The sequence below is a fragment of the Macrobrachium nipponense genome, chromosome 34, assembly GCF_015104395.2.
Source record: "Macrobrachium nipponense isolate FS-2020 chromosome 34, ASM1510439v2, whole genome shotgun sequence".
Lineage (NCBI taxonomy): Eukaryota > Metazoa > Arthropoda > Malacostraca > Decapoda > Palaemonidae > Macrobrachium > Macrobrachium nipponense.
Genome location: NC_061095.1, coordinates 9556577 through 9574076, shown reverse-complemented (window position 1 = coordinate 9574076; position 17500 = coordinate 9556577). Strand labels below are relative to the sequence as shown.

The window sequence follows — 17500 nt, the reverse complement described above, 5'->3', positions numbered from 1 at the left end:
ATTGTGACATATATTTTGGAATATACGTAACTAATAATTATGGCATGCAGTACGTTCGTAGTTATATATATATATATTATACATATATATATATATATATATATATATATATATATATATATATATATATATACATCATATATAGTTATCATATCACCGTGATTCATATATACGCATTAAGCTACAAATGTCCTTTAATATCTAATTCGCTCTAAATCAGAATTAATACATGTGCGTGTTCGCGTACTCTCACTCTTATTATGAGATGTGCATTGATAATAGCATACGGATTCCCCCCAGTTTTTCATTTCCCTGAGGTAAAGTGAGATATATAAATCACGTGTCAGAGTGATTGCAACTTAACCTATTTACGCTGAATAGTGCAGCCCATCTCTCTCTACTCTCTCTCTCTCTCTCTCTCTCTCTCTCTCTCTCTCTCTCTCTCTCCTCAAAAACAAGGTATTTACTGCACTTCCAGGCAACTCAACGGTTTGATAAGAATAGTGGAAACGTCTCTTTCCAGAGTCCCCCTGCCACCTAACAGGTAATATAGGGCGAGTAACGCAAGCCTCTTAAATCCAGTTATTTTTTTATCCTCATATTTCTCCCCAACAGCATATCCTTAGAGCGAGCAGGAGACGATTATCTTTATTACGGAGAGGACTGGGTACTTGGACGAGACGTAGCAGCAAGAGAAAAAAAGTGCTCTTAAATGGTCAACACTTGCTGGAAATCAGAAAAATGCGGAGAGGAGATGTCACGCTGAGATGGGGAAGGGGTAGGGGGGTTGCCGTGGGTCAGCTGGGGGGTTGGCTGAAAGATGAAGCAGTGAGGAGGGCAGGGCCTTTGCAGGCTGGCTGAGGTAAGGTGACTTCAAATTTTCGAAGCCTCCAAGAGGCACAAACCTCGCTCCCGAGGGAGGGACAAACTCCATCCCCTGCGTTGAAATGGTCTATGACAAGTTCCTGGCAAGCGCATGCGTGTGATTAAGCCGAAAGGAGACGACGAAAGGCGATAAAACAGGCTAGATGGCGGACGGCGGGCGTATGGCAAGGACCGCGCTGGGACCGTCCCCATTCATCGAGCGTCTTCTCATCAGTCAGAGCCGAGCCACAGGTAGAGGTGTGTTGCCGTAGTGTTTTCTGCCCTCTTGTACGTCGCTGCTCCTCCATATACACCAGCGTTAGCTACAGCATAAAGTTCGCAAAGTGAAGATTCGTGCCTTCTGTCCCAAGGGCCGGGCCCTCTGCCCGTCCTGGCTTTCTCGTTGTGTGCCTTTGATGAACGACAAGTGAATGAATACGTGCGTAGCATTTGATATAACAGCCGAAGCGGCCACCTCGACTCTTGAAAACTTGCAGTGTTCCAAGTGCTTCTCCTCCTCTCCTTTGGTTGGGGGATATGACTCTAGGGTGGCCTTGGTGATGTGAAAACTTGTCTCAAGGAGATAATGAAAGTAGTGTAGAAGCCACCTGGAGGAAGGCTCATTGTTCGACGACTCCTTGTGGAGCCTCTTAGCAACTTGGGGAATATAGTCATTGTAGCTGTCATATCGATCATACATGTACGCCCGGTGCAGAGATGAAAGATCCTCTTCCACTCTTATGCAAAACAACAACAACAACAACAATAACAGAGATAAGCGCAAGTATTTCACAAACTACAGTCGGTACGTTGACGCGCCAATAGCGGTGAATTCATAAGGAAAATATATGTATAACCATAGTCAATTCAATTTATATAGCTATAAACGACAGTGACATAAAAAAATATTACCGTCCAAAAAAGGTTACAAGCGTGGATTAGAAAGAAAATGCAACCCTATCAGTAACACGGGAGATAAGGAAGATACCGAGAGAGATTATTATTCGCGGGATAGTGACAGAAACCTAAGCGGGGAAGATCTGAGACTGAACATAATAGCATTCACGCCATCAAGTGCATCGGCAACACAATCCTATCACATTACCCTACGAGTTCAGGTTGGTACGTTCTTGTACTGAGAGAGAAAGAGGGTGAGAGAGAGAGCGAGAGAGAGAGAGAAAGAGTGGTTCTTCTTACCATGACACCACAAGCTAGATAACAGTCACTAAGGAGATAGTGCATTAATATGTATGTACTCTTTACATTAAGGTTTAAATGTCAATTTAGTGTGAAACGATCTCATAACATTCCTGAATAGTCATGAAATGACGCTTGCGTATTCCTTTCCATTTTTAGACGATTACACTTGAATATATATTGAACGTTCAACGAGTTATTCAATTAATAATAACAAAAATCGACGCCCACAACATTCATAGCAACAACTGTAATTTCAACTATGCCATATATGACATCGCACAAGCAATAATGAAAATGCCTATTACTCTTAGTTAAGTTCTTCAATATTTTCTGATTAACAAAATAGGACTGTTTTACAGATAAGGAATGTAGATCGGTTTCATCGTATCTATTCATTATAATATGATGTACAACATTCACTACAAGAATACTGATATTAAAACTTTGCCCTTGCCAAGAAAAAATTGCCCTCAATTTGAACATTTTCCAGCCAATAACTTTTCATCAAAACATAAAGACAATTCTTAATTATTCTGACAATAAAGAAAACTCTGGACTCAACAAAATGACTTGTGCCTGAAACAAAAATTGTGATAGCAATTTATTTCAAGAGTTTAGTGCACAGTGTATTACTATGATATTAATCACTATTAGTGTTAAAACTATTTGTACAAAAATCTATCTTTACAATGTAATTGGAAGTACTTTGATTGGTTATAAATCCCCAAAAGTACTGTTACAGTGAGAACACAAAGCTTTCAAAAACGAGTGAAAACAAAAGAGCAAAGGGTGCATTCACGATAAAAACTGCTGGTAATAAATGAACAGCAAAAACACATTAACAATGACGATAATAAATGACGGAAATGAAAGAGAAAAATCTATTTTGGTGACTTCGATTACGGCGTTATTTTTATCATTAGTACTCTTATCAATTACCAAGATTTTATAAATTTTACAAATATAAAGTTGTGACTCGAACAACAGCAAGATTTATTGTCTAAGTAATGCCCGGCGATTATTGTAAAAAATTTCTGGACAATTTCTTGAAATGCTAGTAATACAGCGGGAAATACAAAGGTTTAGTGTAAAGCAAGAGGCAGAACATTTATTTTATTCTATTTCATTTTTCACCCTTTATAATTGTCGTGCCACTGTCTTCAACATAATATTTGCATTAAAAATAAATGCAAATATTTTCAAATAAGAATTAACATTAACGGCACACCTTACATAATGCGTTTTTAAAAGTCGATGAATTTAGAAATAAATACATTACAAATATGACTATACAAAATGCACATTTATATAAATATATAAAAAAGAAGGGCCTATAATTTTATGGTACTGGCAGACATGCCAAAATAGATCAAATTACATACTTGTTTGACAGAGGTTATTTCCGAAAACAGACGCATTACATTTAAATTGTCATGTTGAGACATCAAATAATCTGTTGCCGGTATATAGTTCAAAATTAATATTTACGTAACACATCAATACCACCGTATACGTTCTAAATACTTCTAAGGAGCTCTAATGTGCATCATTACCAAACAGGAAATCATATATATATATATATATATATATATATATATATATATATATATATATATATATATATATATATAATATATATATAATATAAAATATATATAAAATATAAATTTCTAATGAATTGAATAAAGTTAACCATGTAACACAGGAAAAATATATTATAGATGTATGCTTGGCAAAATCAAATTAGTTTGAATATGCTGCGCTTACTTTGGAATAATGAAATATAATGACGACTTAAAATCTGTTTCTCTCAGACCACTGGCTATGAAATAACAACCAAAGTATCAGATTCCCTTCACGGAATTCAGTAGAATTAGATAAAAGAGAATATTGATCAGGTGGACTACTCAGAATAATGGCACAATTATTTGGCAAAACGGCAATACTATATTGACCTAAAACCGAATAAATGCGTGTATTAAAATTTATAATTAAAAAGTGCAATAAATATATTGTGTACATTTGTATCGCAAACTAGAATTTTCATAAATTAAAAATGAAATGTTAAAGCATATTTTCATTATTGGTTAACTTAACTTCAAAATTTCAAATGCGTGTATGATGAGTATATATATACTATACATTAGATATATATATATATATATATATATATATATATATATATATATATATATATATATATATATATATATAATATATATATAAATATAATCATATATAATATATATATATATATATAATAAATAATAAATCATCATTTCATCATCAGTGCACATAAAAGACAGGATTACTTTAGAAAGTAATCTCAATCAAAATTTCTTGCAAAACGAAAAATCAGTTCTTATTTTTTATGAGAATTCTACGTGAAGCATTCATAGAATAAATTCCTGCTATGATATCAGTAAATGCCGTTTTTTCTCGTACATAGAGTTGAAACCGTCGCAAAACTGTAAACTTGACAGAAAAATTTAAAACCACACACACACACACACACACACACATTCACACACACACACACACATATATATATCTATATACACACACACATTCTATATATATATATATATATATATATATATATATATATATTATATATATATATATATAATATTTACACAAGCATGTTTCCGTGACTGTAAATCGAGTCTAGGCGTCTATAATTACAAACGGGCGCAAGACTATTATTCATTATAAACGTAAATAACATGCAGTAAGGAAATAGATACTCCTTTTCCTTCATAGGAATTTAGAACAATTTAATTTTTTTATCTGGCCGCTTTGTGTTCCCCTTTAGAAACTTAAATTTTGTCAAATAAAATAATACCACCCCTTAAGTCACTTAAAGCCGTTGGTCCCGTTGCTGAATAATCACTGTTTACATGCAACGTTAAAGCACCATACAAACAAACAAAACAAACAAACCCATATATTCTAAAAGATACAATGATTCTCCATTATATCATGTTAGATTTTTGTCTTTCATTTACAAAAACTACACTTATTTTCATCCATAATCGAAATTTAAAAGATATGCTTTACCATCACACCTAAATGGAAAAGATTCTTTTTAACAATAAATTAAAATTATATTAAGTATTATCGGTGAATCTCAGCATTAGCCTTCATCCATAGAATCGCGTCACGAACACAGTTTTTTTAATTAATAATATCAATCTTTTAGTCATAAAAATGTCAAATTGAGTACATACATTTGAGATCAAAACATAAACATGAGATGGTGGTATGCTTGACAAATACTCATAACTGCAACAATTTTCTAACTCTTCGCCCCATGAGCTATATTATTTTGCACAGCACGTGTATACATAGTATATACATACATACATATATATATATATATAACCATGCATGTGCACATAATCTTATAAAATAAATGCAAAATTGGTAGCTTCGGTAAATTTATTAACATCGTAATTTATTGGCCGCGTTTTCAGGCATAAAAGAAAATCACTAATATACCTGTATAAATACAGGCGTAGAAACGTTAAATAGTTACGTATGTACACATGAATACATATAAACAAATACTCCTAACGCAAACACTCCGTACATGTGCATTCTCCCATATTGTAAACATCACGCGGTACTGAAACAGATTCGACAGGCATTGTACCAAAATTGTAAGGGTTCCCACCCAGCTGCCTTGGTCCACTCCCATTATACGAGAGCCTTCCTCGCCAAATCGGAATCAAATTTCCTTCTTTTATACCCGCTGGGCACATAAAAAGGCCGCTTCCGGCTCTTTGACCAAAACGATAACGCATCCCCCCTCCTGAAATATTTCAAGTGTCTCTTTGAGCCTCAGGTCTGATCTCCTAAGGCTCCGAGTCTCGGCCTTTCCTCGGTTCCTGATCATTCTCACTGTCTCACTGCCCAGTGACGAGTCGGTAAATGTTTGCGTGCGTTAGCGCTGTCAACAAAGAATCGAGATACGGTAGCGTTTCTACCTTGATTGAGAAGGAGGGTGGGAGGGATGGGGGAGGGGAAGGAGGGTGTTGTGGGAATGTGGGGTTGGGGTTGGGGGACGGAGAAAGAAAAGAGGGGATCTGGACGCTATAGTGTAGTAGCTGTTGGGTGGTGATGGGGGTGGGCATTCTATGGGAGGGGGATGGGATAATGCTGGATTGGAGGAAGATAAAAGATTGTGGCTACTGTGTGTGTGTGTGTGTGAGACCAATGTGTTTGCCTATAGAGAGCAGGAGAGAGCGGCAGACGGAGAGAGACCGAGGAAAAGCCCAAAACGCCTTCCTAGTCCATGAGCTTAAATACGAGACGGCTGACGGTTTTATTGTGACTTGTTCCCCCGACACACAGCTGGTAAGGAGAAGAGTGATGAGTGCATCTTATAATAGGTCAGTGGCGATACCTGAGCTGAGGCTGCCTCTTCCTCCTCTCCTACCTTTCCCCGCATAATTGCGATGTTATCTAGAAGAGCCGGACGCCGCAGTGGTTTGCTTTCGTGTCGTTTCAGCGGTCACTCGTTTCCTCCGAGGTAAACGCAATGATATAGCGGGAAGCAACTCTAGAAACTAGACAAACCCGACCGCAGATGATCTACGAGCGGTCACTTGCGGTGCTTGCACGGAGGCAGTACACTCAGATAAATACGAGACTCAGAACTTACCGCTAACACTGAATATTTGACGAAAACGATTTCCATTTTATCTAAAGGGGTAATTATTGCAAAAATAACAAAATTCCTGAACTCTTTCTTATATATTAAACACGATAAATCGAATACAAAATTTACCAATGCAAGAACATTATACTATCCGTGTAGCTTTAATATCTAGTAATGATATGCTGTGAGAATTTCTTACTTATGATGCTTAGCACTATTTCAGGTAATGAAACAGCAGCTATTACTAGGGAGAGTAAGTTTATCAAAATTGCTTATTTTCCTTTAAATGCACGATAAAACAATGCACAAATGACAATTGGAAACATAGAAAAGTTTCCTATTTGCAAGTCGTCAGAAGATATAACATAATTTTAAATGACATTTCTCATGACGTTCAAAGTTACCGTTAACTCCGTGGTTTTGTACATTTTGTTTTTAGTACGGGAGAGAAAGGTCGTCATTCTCAGGATATAACACGTATACATAAAAACCACAACCATGTATATACAAATATGCATAAGCTTTTCGCAAATAATGTTACCAGCAAATACACACTGCCGTGAACTTTCATCTATTGTGTACTCACTTTAAAGTGATTACATTCATCCTCAAGATATGTCGTCGGCGATAACATATCAGCTGTAACAACAGTTTAAAATACCAAGAATAAGAAACAACCACTATTTAATTAATCAAATCTCAAGGCAACACAATAGTTACACAGTCCAATTTTTATCTAATTAGGTAACAATATTAACTTAATGACCAATTACCAACTAACAAGTCAAGCAAAGTACTCGTAATTAAGGAATCTTAATTTTAACAAGAGTTAATTTCGGTAACCACTATGGAATTCATTCGATATTCTTCACAGCATACCTGAAAATAAAGTGTTATAACGGAAGTTGCGTTATCTTAATAGCAAGGCCGCAGCATTCAATATACTATGCTGTTCATTACTAGCCGTCAATAACTTTTTAAACATTGGATAATGGCAACTATGCGGTAGATATACAATCCCATTAACTGTCATATTAAAAATTACATACTTGCCATTACACGTGAATAATATTTTCATCGAAAATCCTAACTGAAATTCATTCTGTCAAAAGCGAAGTTTTCATCATAATTTTATTCATATCCTTCGCTATTACTCATTTTATTAATTTTTTTTCTTTAAATTAAAGTTATCAAAGTTCGTCTTTCTATTCACTTTTCAGTTTAGAATTCTCCACTGAATTCATCTTACGAAGAAATAAGCTGTGAAAAAATTCATTAAGGATTCTAGTTCTAAACTAACCTTCATTTTCTGTTCTCCGCTAAATTATTCCCATCAAAGGTATTCTTTAATATTTGAATAATTCATTCAATGCTTTTTGGCGTCCATGACCACGGTTGCCGCAACGCCAGTTTAAATTGCCAAATCAAAATACCAATTAAAATTAACTTTATCTGTTTTTCAATCTGTGCCAGTCTCCATACTTCATCATATATAAAATTATACAGACATGTAAAATATTCATGAAAAATGCGAGCAGAAATCTAAACAATAAATTAAATTACCAAAAAATATATGAGATTATTACTTATATTCATCTTAAATCACACTTAAACCTCCCTCAGTTGTTATTGGCTGTCTAAGAAAATCGGGTGCTTACCTAATTGGTAAGATTAAGCGATAAAATACTCAGCATATTCTATTTTATCGTAGAAATTAGTATAATGGGCATGACTTATTTGATATATTATAATATATATATATATATATATATATATATTATATATACATATATATTATATATACATATATATATATATATATATTATATATATAATATATATTACATATATACGTGTATATATACATTCCTTCATACATACTCACTCACACACACACACACACACACACACACACACACACACACACACACATATATATTATATATATATATATATATATATATATATATATATATATATATATATATAATATATACATACATACAATAGTGCGAGCGAATTCTTACCAAATGTTCTCATCCATTGACCACCCCGGTACAGTGTTATCCTCGTCCATCTGCCCAGAGAGAGAGAGAGAGAGAGAGAGAGAGAGAGAGAGAGAGAGAGAGTCCCTCTCCAACAGAAGCCACTGTCACTGCAATTTCATCGGCGCTGACTGCTGGCTTTCCGTAATCTGCATCAACACCCTCATTATCAGCTACTTCCTTACGTCCTTATCCCAACCCTTACAATTACTTCTATAAACACTACCATTAAAGGCATCGTGGGGGCAGTTAAGTGAGTGTCCTAATTACAGGGGATCATGGCAGGCTGATGCTGAGGGGCTTAATATTTGTCAGACCGCTGAAACGAACAGGTAGCGAGAGGCACTTGGCCGCACCTAATTAGTGCTTCCCCTTGAGTGGGTAACAGTTCAATCAGTCAATCGCTTAACCGCCATATCTGATCATCATCATCATGATTATGATGATTAGCAACCAGAAAGTACCCTCACACTTCAACTTATCTCCTCCTCCTCCTCCTCCTCATACTACCGCTCTCCTCAACTCGCTTCACTCAGCCCCTACCCCTTCCCCTCCTGACGCGAACTCCTTCTTGCTCTCCTCCTCCTCCTCCTCCTCCTCCCGTGCAACATCAACATATTCCTCCCGGATAACGAGCGAACGCACACGTACACAAAGCCACCCCCCACATGCTCGCTCACTTTCGCGCGCACACGCACAACTTTCATGTCGTCCATCATCGTTGCTTACTCTCTCTCTCTCTCTCTCTCTCTCTCTCTCTCTCTCTCTCCAGTACTTGTTGGAGGGATTTATTTTCCGTTATGACAATCTTTCACGCTTATATATAAAGGGCATACGAACTTATAGAATTTCTGTTTATTAACAATGCTCAATACAGTTGTGTTTGTGTTGTGCCTCTCTCTCTCTCTCTCTCTCTCTCTCTCTCTCTCTCTCTCTCTCTCTCTTCAGTACATGAAGGGATTTATTTTCCGTTATGACAATCTTTTGCTTATATAAAAAAGCATACGAACTTTATAAAAATTTTATTTTATTAACCATCCTTGAATTAAGGCGTGTTTTTGCTGCGCTTCTCTCTCTCTCTCTCTCTCTCTCTCTCTCTCTCTCTCTCTCTCTGGTTATGGTATATACTTCGATATGGCAGCCTTTCAATTATATTTGACCAAGTTTATATAAAAGTGGTAAGGGAATTTCAGTTTCAGTGAGCACACGACACTATAAATGTGAATGAAAATCCTGTTATAATTCTGTCTGTCTATTTATCTGTTCTGTGATCGTATCTGTGAACTCACTCAACTAAATTGTTTAAGTTTATAAGTTTCAAAGGCATTTTCTTTCTTTGCATCAGCCACAGGAAAATCCTTGACAGTAGTGTAAAGCTAAATTACGTTTGTTTCATTGTGTTTGTGTGTGTGTGTGCGTAATTGTGTTCAACCGTTTTATCAGGAAACTGTTGATGGATAATTAAGTCAACACTGTCTCCATGTGATGAAATCAAATACGAAAGTCTGATGACAAATAACGGATTAGGGTTAAAACGGTAACAATTCTTTGATCAGAAAGTATATGACATTCTATGGAAGAGCCGCAAACTACCGCTGACGCTGTTTGGTCCTTAGTAATTTTGTCCTATTTAGATAAAGCTTGCCAATCACACCAATCAATTACATTTCAAAATCAATAATAATAATAATAATAATAATAATAATAATAATAATAATAATAATAATGACATTTATCTTTTACAGAACAACAGTTCGATACTGTTGTTTTGACTACTGCCTTGATATTATATAATATTAATAATACACAGCATCTTCAACTACAATCCGCCTCACCAGACTTTCCTCCAATACGCGTGTATTCTCGGCCTAAGGACAAGCCAGCCCCCTCCTCCTCCTCCTTCCTCCTCATAATTAATGAGATGTTAAACCTAAGCCTCTGCGATTAGCCGTAATCGGCTTCGCTCCGAAGTCCGAGTTATTTTTTTTTTCTCTCTCTCCTTCTTCTTCCTGCCGATCCTCCGTCCTTCACTTGCGCAACTCCTCCTCTTTTCCAATGGAGGAGAAGGATGAAAGGATTCTTAAAGTCCTCCTGTGACGCGGATTAGAGTTTGTTAAGATGGGCGATAGGAAATGGACCAGGAGACAAGGGGCAGGGCGTGAAACGGAGTGTTTTTGAAAGCCATCGAAATACGAGTAAGCATCTTAGATATTTTATATGATATATATATATATATATATATATATATATATATATATATATATATATATATATATATAAACACATACATACACATATACGTATATACACAAAAATATTCATATCTGGGATGCTTACATATATTCACATTATATATACACACACACACACACACACACATATATATATATATATTATATATATATATATATATATATATATATATATATATATATAGAGAGAGAGATTGAGAAGAGAGAGAAGATGAGAGAAGAGAAGAGGAGAGAGAGTAGGCTTACCCGGTGGGAGCGCAACGTCAATGATAATAAAAAGGCGGGCTAGGCTGAGAGAGAGGAGAGAGAGAGAGGAGAGAGAGAGAGAACGAAGAGAGAGAGAGAGAGAGAGAGAGGACGGGAGAGAAGAAAAAGAGGCGCGAACGTACGAGCCAGCGAGCGTGCGTGCCATAAAAAGAACCTTAATTACAGAGAAGGAGGTGCTATTAAAAGCCCCAATATTCCACTAAGATTATATTGTAAACGACACCTCCTAACACGAAAGCGAACAAGTCGTAAGAGAATTAAGAAACTGGCCATTACCATAATTATCACTGTGCTACGAAGAAAAGGAACACAGGCGAGACCTAGTAATCATCTCGGGCCCCGCCGACGAAAGCTGCCTGCCTGCCAACCTACCCACCTACCTATCTATCTACCTACCTACCTACCTGGCTGCCTACCCATTCGGCGCGAGAGTAAACGGTCCCTACACAGCCCATTTGCCTACCTAATAATAGGTAGGTAAGGTAAACGTTTTGTTAAGTGGTGCCTCGTGTTAACACTTCCCTCTCCATCTACACCCATATTACCCCTCCCCCCTCCCTTAGTGGGAAGATGATGGTGGGGGCGTTGTAAAAACGAGATGATCTGTCTATTTGTAGGGGATTTTATCTCCCGTTACTTTCGACTTGATTGGTGATCGTTCGGGACACCTGTCCGGCCGGCTGACCGTGATTTAACGACTGATCCGTAATTTGCGTTTATTTTCATCCTTCCAAACAAGTAGGAGTCCGTCTCGTAAGCCTCTTTCTATATTGCGACCTGCTGAAGAGCAAGAGCCCGTGCCAGCACAAGGTTGGCTGAATCTAGATAGATAGATAGATCGTATTCTGCACTTTTGTAATTTGCTGTTACTGCCATCCTATCTTGTAAGGCAAACCAGTATTCGAGTTAATCAATGGAATTCTTTGTAGGCAAACTACTGATTGGTAATGGCATTGAGACTTTAAACAAAATATTATTTTTGAAAATGTAATGAAACAAAAAGTTTTATTAAGGAATATGAAAGTAATTGTAGAATCTGAGAAAAATTTTTGTTCCTGATGAGATAGTGGTATTAAAATATGTAAATCTGAAAATAATGCAAATATTGTAGACTGAAGATTTTAGAGAAAAAGAAAATTTGTCAAATTCAAAAGCGCATCTTCTAAAGCAAGCAGGCTTAAATTAAAACGTACTTTGATGATGCTCTCAGGGTGCCATTTTTTGTTTTACTCTCCCGTTTCTTTTCATGAGAATTCTTAAATATAACTTATAGCACCTCTACAGATTTGTTTTGTGGATGACACGATTAAACAATACAATAATAATGGTGATGAGTCAGCAATGATCAAGGAATTATTAGGTAGAAAACAACAACGGAATATATATATATATATATATATATATATATATATATATATATATATATATATATACTATATATATATATCAGATGTTTTGACAGGAAAACTACTGTATCTCGAAACAAATACACTTTGAAATTCTTTCAATCAATAAACCTTGAATCTAAAGCTGGATTTCGACGCTGAACGTTGATTATACTCATATGCGTTCTTAGAAACCCTGAAATCATGTTTTCAAATACAATCAAGTACGTTTGTCACGAATTATACCAATATCCCCCTTAAGGATCGTATAAATTACGAGTGGATTCAAATATTTGTACAATTTGGCTCACAATCATCGACATATGTTTCATTTTAATATGAGTGCCTCGTGACGACAATTTGATCTAGATACATTTATGAATAAATCATACCAAGGCATGGCGAACTCATGATGATAATACTAAAACTTTACTGATCAACTGATGGTTCAGCACTGCAACACAGCCCAGCTCCTTAAGTCTGGACTATTCCTAATCGGGATGCCGAGTTAAACAATTAATTGTTATTCAAATCAGGTTCTTAACTACTACCGAACATCTACCGTTCTGAACGAATAGCACACGATAACCATACATTGTATACGACGTATGCACATCCTTCTAGGTCTGCAGCTGGTCACTTTGTTTTGCATTTTCTTCATTCGAATGTTAGTCTTATGGGTTTGGATAGGCTTGAAAACTTTTATTCTAAACATGGATTTTAGTTTGAAAATCGGACGCAAAATTGCAGTTCTACGAAGTTTTCCACAAGGGGATACCACTCATAGCTGTGATTAACCTGCATATTATGTGTATACAATGTCGTCCAACGTACATAATTATATTACTAAAATGCACACACAACACACACACACACACACACCACATATAATATATATATATATATATATATATATAATATATATATAAAATAAAAAAAATTTATGAGATGTTACATATTTATAGTGACAAAATAAAATATACTCAGAATATAACCAACACTACCAAATTACAGTTTCACACTTCTGTCGTAGTGGCCGTCTTGTGCTTGTAAATAAAGATGTGCGCACGGAGTTGTCTCCCTGCCTCGGTTTTTTCCTATCATGTAGCAATCCAATTGTCGACTCCACCTTCCTTCTGTCCCTGTTTTTTTTTTTTTTTTTCTCTCACACCTCAGAAAATGTTTATTTAATTTTGTTAAAGAGTGACACGACCAAGAAATGAATATGTCGAAAATGTAAGAATCTATAAAATAAAGGAGTTTGTTTCGGAAAAATTAATCTTATATTTCTTTGAATTAAATCCCCATTGTCAAACCTATGATTTCAAAATTCCGAATAAAAACTATTTATTTTTCATCTACACAATTATGAATAAATCGATATATGCTGACGAGAATTTCTAAGTCATTCTTGATAGCGTTCAGCTTAACAGTTGTGTAGTTTTTACAACTTGAACTTTTTGTATTTTGTCAAAATTTCTTCAGGAATTAAAATACAGAAAATAGCACAAGTGCCTATTCCTAAGTGTTGAACTTTCGAAAAGAACCATGCAATAGTAGAGCCTACTTAACATAAAGATCACTTTTTTTATTCAATTTCATATTAAACCACATTTTGGGATATGGGCTTCTAGATTATCACAGTATAATAATAGGATCTGTCACTATTGCTTAACTCACTAAGACTTTCAAAAGCAATAATCCATAACAGTATTTTAGCTCCTTACACATATATATTAAAAGGATGACATACTCCGATTATTTCTAGTAATTACCTGTTTCCATCTAAACTACACGCGTTAAAAAAATATCCATTACGAGAAGTTGAACAAACCTACCGATTTCGTTATTCGGTCATTAATTATTCAATTTGGTAAAAGGGTCTTCAGGGCAGTAAGTCTTTTTCGCTAAACAGATATTATGCTACAGGAAAAAGAAGCTTATTAAAATCGGTGGTTTGGAGCCTGAATGACCCACAACAGCAATTTCTGACTCCTTGGAACTGCAGTTCTCGAAATTTAACAATGAGAAAATAAAGTAAGTGGGTTTTAAAGTTGCCAGACCAGTAATGTCAGCATTACCGCTAATATTAAGACTAATTACTTTCGAGTCTCGAGGATTAGCATAGTAGGCTACATAAATTCAAAGTTCTTTCATCAACTTTCAAACGCAATCACGATTTCCTGTAGTAAAATTGGTAATTTGAACCTAAATCGCTAGATTTCAGCTCACGAGGTGGAAGGACTCTACGTGTAATCTAGTGTTACAACTATTGCTCTGAAATAATTTATTGCATATTTTTATTTTTTGGTGTGTCAGTAGCAGAGCTATCTGTCCAAAAACATTATGCTTTTGGGACCATAGATTTATTTCTGAATAAATGTATATTCCATATGTCAAAGTATCATACTCTGAGATACTTCTGCACCAACCAGTCTCCCCTCTCCCTTAATAACCACAAATGCATTCCTCAAAGTCACTCCTCAAAAATCTGGGTTGCGCAAAGAGCCAGTCTTGATACTGCAACGCTTAAACGAAGGACAATTAAATCAGTGTGGAAGTAATCTGGTTTATACATTCAAAACGATAACGATTATATTCAAAAGATGGACTGGGCATGCAACTACAATGTTCAGTGATCACTAACTTTCCTCAAATAGAAAGCTTTAGAATTTTCTCTTTGTTTTCGTTTTCCAGGGTTCTGTCGTTTCTTTCGGGTTAAGCCCCGCTCTCTCTCTCTCTCTCTCTCTCTTTTTCTCCCCTCGAGCCTGTGCATAAAGGGAATGGGACGCGGTTCTAATGGCATTTGTAGTATTTTCTATGTAGTTCGGTACCAAACATTTTTCTTAAAGTTTAACTCCAGTTAGAACTAAATTATGAAATCATCTTCCTAATTGTAACTGAAGCGATGGACCTCCAGAATTTGATATTTGGTACAAATGCCTTTTCGCTCAGCAGGCTGACATTAGTCTATATTTAGAATTTATTTGTTATTTGCCTTTTCTAATTTTACTTTTTCACATATCTTATTGGTAGTCGTTTACTTTATTTGACGTTCTTTGCTATTTCTCTTTCATGCTTTATTCTTTATCTCTGAATTTGCTTATCCGTACTGGGCTGCTTTCCTTACAGGGGCCCTTGGGGTGTAGCAATTTGCTTTTCTAACTAGGGTTGCAGCGTGGCTTGTAATAATAAGGATAAAGAACATAACTTATAACATCTGCAACAGGAATCAAGAACATAATTAAGCGCAATTATCGTGCCCTAATATCATCGTAACAGCCGAAGCACCTTAGTTCAGGCCAGTTTCTTCGATATCAAACCTTCCATGTTCCCCAACTAATTAATAATAGACTCAATTATTATCCATTACACCTCTTGAACAGCATCAATAATGTTGTATCATGACCAGACATCAGCCACTCCGATTTTTTTTTTTTTTTTTTTTTTTTTTTTTTTTTTTTTTTTATTTTTTTTTTTTTTTTTTTTTTTTTTTTTTTTTTTTTTTTTTTTTTTTTTAAGCATCCTTTGCCAGCAAATGCACACTTGCAACTGTTCTCATTAAGTCATCCATCAAGGCATTAAAGCCACGGAGGTGACACTAAATCCTTGTCAGAGATCCACTTTTACGCTAAACAATCACCCTGACACTCACGGCTTCTGTTCTTGGCAGATTGCCAATTACAAAATTTTCTCAACTACTCCTCCATGGATGCTGTCTAGAATTCTGGGGCCTGGTTGAATGACTTTAAAATAACGGTACTTGCTCCAGCTTTTATTTTTAACGACCAAACTATGTGACAGCAACTTTCTCCGTTTCCTGAACATCTACATCTGCCTTTAGCCCTTTTTCGTAATGAGCAACATTAGCAGGTACTTTTCTTCTGCTATTAAACATCTCTGTATGCAATTAACGTCCATTTTGAATCTTTTGCACTGATTCCTTTTCTTATATAAAAGATAGGTGATCGTTATAAACTTAATGAGGTAATGCAATTTTGTACAAATTATATGATAAATAAAAAAATATTTTCAACATTAAATCCAAAGTGTTTTATTTCCTTTAATTAGACGTTACACGCATAAAAAACATCTGGCTTCGTAAGCCTTTTTCAAAGATTTCTGTAAGAGAAGCATATTGTTTGGAATATAAGGCGAGTGGAAATGTGTTCATTTTAAAAGATCTTGTATATATCTATTATGATATTATACCTTCTTTTGTTAATTCTTTATTATTACTCTCTTTCAATACGATATATCTATTACTCGTATAATTTCTTTATCGGAATATTAATAGTCTGCTCTCCTTAAGATCAACATTCCTTGTTTTGCCTAAACCTTCCACCATTTGGGAAGGGAGTTCTCAGATTTCAGCTTTAATATGGATGATGGTACCAAATGTAATATGTACTAGTGCCATCGGTAAAGCAACCGAATAGCCATGATTTATCTAATTACTGTTTTCAAGAGGCTGAGTATATGACGTTCTGGGATGTAAGGAAATTGTATCTGCTAGATAGTTACTCATTAAACGCTCCTACAAGACCTCTATAAGAATAAAATCACAGTACCACTACATATTATTATATGGACCATTTCCACACTCCATTCTTTTCTCCGTCTATCTTCGTTTATTTTTCCTTCCATTGTCAGTTTTCATTCAGTTTGGAATTTTGCGCATTTACTTGTTACAATATTATATACTTCTTTATCTGTTACTCCCTGATTGGGTGACCATCCGTGCTTTATCTTCACAAGTCCTTATTATCAACTTTTTTCCTAAGATTAAAATTCTGTTTATATATATATATATATATATATGAT

At 35.5% G+C, this 17500-nt stretch overlaps 1 protein-coding gene and 1 long non-coding RNA gene across 2 annotated transcripts in view; one reads left to right on the top strand and one right to left on the bottom strand.

Moving 5' to 3' along the window:
- Positions 1 to 17500, bottom strand: part of LOC135207648 (uncharacterized) — a 522810-nt gene that overhangs the window by 14912 nt on the left and 490398 nt on the right. The gene's annotated exons all lie outside the window — the stretch shown is intronic.
- The window catches only part of LOC135207882 (extracellular serine/threonine protein kinase four-jointed-like), a 117505-nt gene continuing 101021 nt past the window's right edge, over positions 1017 to 17500 (top strand). The window contains exon 1 of the mRNA XM_064239781.1: positions 1017 to 1982. The gene's annotated coding sequence lies outside the window, so the exon portion shown is untranslated. The remainder of the gene's footprint in view (positions 1983 to 17500) is intronic.